Source organism: Podarcis filfolensis, assembly GCF_964270895.1.
Source record: "Podarcis filfolensis genome assembly, chromosome: Z".
Taxonomy (NCBI): Eukaryota; Metazoa; Chordata; class Lepidosauria; order Squamata; family Lacertidae; genus Podarcis; species Podarcis filfolensis.
Genome location: NC_139617.1, coordinates 46,584,103 through 46,590,223, shown reverse-complemented (window position 1 = coordinate 46,590,223; position 6,121 = coordinate 46,584,103). Strand labels below are relative to the sequence as shown.

General features: G+C 45.7%; 1 long non-coding RNA gene across 1 annotated transcript; it reads right to left on the bottom strand.

Annotated features, from left to right (window-relative positions):
* Nucleotides 1-502: 502 nt before the first annotated feature.
* On the bottom strand, nucleotides 503-2,855 carry LOC310754948. The gene is made up of 3 exons (XR_014544097.1): nucleotides 1,781-2,855; nucleotides 890-1,066; nucleotides 503-846 (listed from the first exon to the last, which is right to left on the bottom strand). It is a non-coding gene; the product is annotated as an uncharacterized lncRNA (long non-coding RNA).
* Between the last annotated feature and the right edge of the window lie 3,266 nt (nucleotides 2,856-6,121).

Below are 6,121 nucleotides of genomic sequence, written 5' to 3'. Positions count from 1 at the left end.
TTTTTCACACTGAAATCAGCAAGGCAACTGTTACAAGACAAAGGAAGCAGTCTGATGCATCAGATTTTAAAATGGCTATTCTAAATGTATTACCTTGGGAGGAGAAGTGCTTGTGAGGATCCAAACCATGTTTGGATCCTTCTGGATTTATACACATCTGAAGAAATAAAAACTCAACAATATTTTGGTGACCCTCTTCTGCAGTTCCCCGGTAACTACAATTAGGTATAATACTCTCACCCTTAGTTGGTTGCTTTTTGCTGCTGCTTCTTTTGGCTTTCTCAGTTAATTTCTCCTTTTTTTGCTTCCCCCAGAACCAATTCTTGATCCTAGTGGCTTCCAAATCGTTTCTTGTTCAATAGTTTTCGTGCCTTCATTCTGTTCTAACTTCACCAGTCTGAAGTGGCTCCTAGAATGCTTGTCAGTTGCCTTGATTCCCATCAGGGAAAAGGGTGGGGTATTAACAATAACAATAACAACAACAACAACAACAACAACAACAACAACAACAATAATAATAATAATAATAATAATGCCTCTTCCTAGCTTCATATGCCAAATGCCACCACTTTTAAGCCAGCTGCTCAAGAGGGTTTGTTATTCTATTCCTTGGAAGCCACATTATAAATAAAATGAAGTTCTGCCCATTAGCAAAGGAGCTTATCTATAGTCCCCAAGAAGGTATCACAAAATGGCTGCAAAGCATTTTTGTCAACAAGGCAACCTGAGATAACATAAAATTAAAAGGAACTATGTTGTCTTCTCCCCCTCTGCTTTGCTCTTTATCACATGCACAGCCTTCTTTCCCCCCTGGATACACCTACCCTTCTCATTTCTAAATCTTACCTGTTATGTACTGAAATTTGCGACTCTGAGTATATTTCATTACCTATGTTAAAATCTTCCCAATCTTGGTTTTTCTAACTTCTGGAGTGAAGTTCTGGAGCGAATGGTCGCAGACCAGATCCAAGTGTTCTTGGAAGAAGCTGATTTTCTGGATCCATTTCAATCAGGGTTTAGGTCTGGTTTTGGCACAGAAACTGTCTTGGTCACCCTGGGTGATGACCTGTCAAGAGAGAGACAAGGGAAACATGTCCCTGTTAATTCTTCTCGACCTCTCAGCGGCTTTCGATGCCATCGACCACAGTATCCTTCTGGAGCAACTCTCTGAACTAGGAGTAAGTGGCACCAATTTGCAGTGGTTCCAGTCCTACTTGGATGGTCGCTCCCGGAGGGTGTTACTTTTCAGCCCCGTGGAACCTCCAACAGGGGTTCCGCAGGGCTCAATTCTATCCCCAATGTTGTTTAACCCTGGGAGGTCGCCTGCTCTGGATGGGGTTACACCGCCCCTGAAGGAGTAGGTTTGTAGCTTGGGGGTACTTCTGGATCCTTTGCTGTTGCTTGAGGCTTAGATCACCTCAGTGGCCCAGAGTGCCTTCCATCAGCTTCGGCTGGTGGCCCAGCTACACCTCTATCTGGACAGGGATAGCCTAACTACTGTTGTCTATGCTCTGGTAACCTCAAGGTTAGATTACTGCAATGCGTTATGCATAGGGCTGCCTTTGAAGAAGGTTCAGAAACTTCAGCTGGTGCAGAATACAGTGGCCAGGTTGCTCACTGCAGCAAGACCGTTTGAGCATATTACATCAATCCTGGTCCAACTGCACTGGCTACCAGTTAGTTTCTGGGACCAATTCAAAGTGCTGGTGTTGACCTATAAAGCCTTAAACAGCTCAGGACCACAATACTTCAAGGAAAGCCTCCTCCCATATGAACCTACCCGGACCCTGAGATCATCTTCTGAGGCCCTTCTTTGTGTGTCTCACCCATGTGAGGTCCAGAGGGTGGCAACACAAGAAGGGGCCTTCTCTGCAGTGGCTCCCCACCTGTGGAATGCTCTCCCCAGTGAGGTTTGCCTGGCGCCTTCACTATATACTTTAGGCACCAGGCAAAAACGTCCCTTTTTAACAAGGCCTTTGCCTGACCTGATCTACATCCTATACCCTTTTTAAAATGCTGGCTCTTTTTTGGGAGTGGGGTTATTGGGTTGTTATTGTTTTGATTTTGTGTATTTGATATTTTATGTGAACAGCCCTGAGACCTTCGAGTATAGGGCGGTATAGAAAACAAACAAACAAACAACAACTTCGGCAACAGAAATCCCAGCCTTCTATTTTCTGTATTTATTCTTCAATCTGCTTGAAGCAGACTTCATATCCACCTACGGTCATTTCCTGTGCTCCTTTTCACATCCAAAGACTTGTTGGCTGAAAGGTAAATAAACTTGATTTCGCCCCTCACATTCTTTCATTTCTTAGTTTTCCCTTGTATCTCTTTTTAAAGTTGTAAATAATAATTTTTCTGTGCCTTACAATTCCTTTGTTTACTTAAAAAAAAATACTAGTTATAGTTTTGAAAAGAAATCTAACCTAAGCTGGTTTTAGTTTCCATTTTAAACCTATTCCCCCAGCCTCCCTCTCTGTTATGTACTAAGCTTGGATCCTAGAACAATAGGCAGGTAGGATCCTAGGATGCAACAACTGACTGGCCTGCAGTAGCAGCCCAATCAGGCTCCAGGAGGGAAACATAATCAACCAATCAGATGGGACTCATTGTGTAAATAATGTAAATAAGCCTGAGGTTTGAGGGGAAATTCATTTGCTGTTTTTCAAGCTGCAATAAAGAGCGTGAAATCACTACTTGACTCCGAGTATATTTCACCCTCCTAATCCCTTCACCTCCTTCACCTCTGACCAATGAGAGGCCTAAAACCAGTACTATAGCCAGGGACAGTCTCACTCACTAGAATCTGGCTCGCTCCTTCCACCACCTGTTGGTCATAAGGACACATAAAAAAGTCCTCAGCCCATTAATACAGTGGATACAAATGTGTATTAGTGCCCACCCCAGTCCCTAATAACAGGGGTGCTGGGGTACCAACTTGAATAAAATATTGGGGGGGGGCAGTAAGCACCACCCTCCATAATCAATCACATGACATGGCGCACCCCCCCATTTGAATGGCAATACCCATCAACTTTTTTTGGGGGGGGTCCCAGCCCCTTCAAATATTTTATTGGGGAGGGGGCTTAAGAGGAGTTAGCTCTTAAGTTGGGGTATATGTCGTTCCTGGATCAATGTCTTTGCTTGCTTTGCTATGCGTAGCACCTGCTGTGCCTTTGAATGGCATTTTGCCCATGTATCACACTGATCTGAGCATTAAAGATTTTGCTAGACACTGCAGCCTGAGTTCGAATTCTTCACTGAGTGGGAGACGGGAAACTCTCCTCCACTGTGTGCTTTTCTGGAGATTCTCCTGAGCCTCCCATTGCCAGTTTTTCTTTGGGGGGGCGGTGTCTATGCTCTTCCCTTTCCCAATAATAAGATGTTCTTATTCCTCCCATAATTTCTACCCAGTTGTAATTGAAAGTGGCACCATCAACAAGCATCTCTCAAGGGATCACAGGTAGAAAACTGTCTTTCTTGCTTTTATTTTTTAAAATCAAAATCAAAGACTTTTCAATTCCGAAATTAGAAATATTATTTAACACAATATAAAGAGGTGTTGATGTGCCAGGTATACGGAAACATTTTTTTGTATTGGATTAATAGCCAAACCCAGATAAAAGAAATTAATGGTTTCAATTCCTTTTGCCTTCTTAATCTCCTGAATCAAGATCAAAAAATGTTCACAGCAGTCCTGGTCAAAAGTTTGAGTTGTAGCGCTCCACCTATAGGAACATCGCCCGGCTGTGGGGCATGGAGGCCGCTCCCTGCAAGGCCCCTTCCACCTGGCCTAAGGGGCAGGGCCCACACTCACCAGCCCCACTGAAGAGGCTCCTCATGAGGCCGGAGGAACATCGCCCGGCTGTGGGGCATGAAGGCCGCTCCCTGCAAGGCCCCTTCCACCTGGCCTAGGGGGCAGGGCCCACACTCACCAGCCCCACTGAAGAGGCTCCTCATGAGGCCGGAGGAACATCGCCTGGCTGTGGGGCATGGAGGCCGCTCCCTGCAAGGCCCCTTCCACCTGGCCTAGGGGGCAGGGCCCACACTCACCAGCCCCACTGAAGAGGCTCCTCATGAGGCCAGAGGAACATCGCCCGGCTGTGGGGCATGGAGGCCACTCCCTGCAAGGCCCCTTCCGCCTGGCCTAAGGGGCAGGGCCCACACTCACCAGCCCCACTGAAGAGGCTCCTCATGAGGCCGGAGGAACATCGCCTGGCTGTGGGGCATGGAGGCCGCTCCCTGCAAGGCCCCTTCCACCTGGCCTAGGGGGCAGGGCCCACACTCACCAGCCCCACTGAAGAGGCTCCTCATGAGGCCGGAGGAACATCGCCTGGCTGTGGGGCATGGAGGCCGCTCCCTGCAAGGCCCTTTCCATCTGGCCTAGGGGATCAGGCCCAGACTCACCAGCCCTACTATGTTAAATATGTATTCTGTAGTTGACCTCTTTGTAATGTTCTATTCTGAAATCTTTAAGATAATATTTAAGTTTTATGTTATGTAGCTTTAACTATATCCTCTACATTTGACTTTCTTCAGACTGTCTTATTTATGTTTTATTGATTTAATATGCTGTAAACCACTTTGAGATTTTTCTTAAAAATATAAAGTCGTATAGAAATTTATAAAATAAACTTCTGCCCACTTCCAGTCTTGTGATTCTTGAAGAATTTCCGAAAAGTGTAACTAACCACTGACATAATATCTGCAAGTTCCTTCAGTACCCTAGGCCCTGAAGACTTGAATTAGTTTCAATGGGCTAAGGCTTCCTTTATCACCTCTTCACATATCTTGGGATGCAACTCTGTCCATTTATCACTTAATCTGTTTTTATGAGGTCAAGCACAGTTTCCATTGTGTGAGAAGACTGAAGCAATCCTGTCTGCTCCCTGTCACCTGCTAACACTTCTCTGTCCTTCACAGCGTGAACCTACCATTTCCTGAACACGGCAAAACACACACACAAAACACCCTCCTTTTGGTTATTTTGAACACTTCTAATAAGCCTTACACACATTTTGAGCTTTAGCCCTGATGATAATCTGTACAAGCTTTGGCTATTTATCTGAAATTGTCCTCAGTGATTTTCCCTTTCAGAACTCTTTGTTTCTGAAGCTCACGAGAATAAAATCATACCTCAGGTTACAGGTTGCGCATTTTCGGGTTGTGCACTGCAAGAAACCCGAAAGTACCAGAATGGGTTACTTCTGGGTTTCGGAGCATGCACAGAAGCGCCGAATCGTGACCCACACGTGTGCAGACGCGGCGCTGCGGGTTGCGAACGCTGCAGGTTGCGAACGTGCCTCCCGCACGGATCACATTTGCAACCCGAGCGTCCACTGTACAGTGGTACCTCAGGTTACATACGCTTCAGGTTACATACGCTTCAGGTTACAGACTCCGCTAACCCAGAAATAGTACCTCAGGTTAAGAACTTTGCTTCAGGATGAGAACAGAAATTGCACAGCAGCAGCACGGCAGCAGTGGGAGGCCCCATTAGCTAAAGTGGTACCTCAGGTTAAGAACAGCTTCAGGTGAAGAACGGACCTCCAGAATAAATTAAGTTCTTAACCTGAGGTATCACTGTAGTCATTTTGGGTCCAATGCCTAAAGCCAATACCGCACACGTTCTGTAACCAATGAAGTTGTGGCCTTTCTTAGACCATTAACCTAGAATGCTGGTATCCACGTGCCTTTATTCACCAAAGGAGGGGGTGGTGGGGCCTTGACATGCAATGAACATGATGAAATGTGCTTCCATGTCAAAAAGATTTACTCTGCACGAAGTAAAACTGGCCTGTCATGGAGAATATCCTAGCATCTTCCTTCCACTGGCATGCTAGATTTTAATTGCAATGATTTCTTTTTGCACCCAGGAGCATTTAATTATGCAAGCTTCCCTCCTGCCTTATGAATTGGTGCACCTGTTCAGTAAGATGTACCTTTCAACTCAAATGCCATACAGTGGTACCTCAGGTTACAGAAGCTTCAGGTTACAGAAGCTTCAGGTGATAGACTCCACTAACCCAGAAATAGTACCGCAGATTAAGAACTTTGCTTCAAGATGAGAACAGAAATTGCATGGCAGCAGCACGGCGGCAGTGGGAGGCCCCATTAG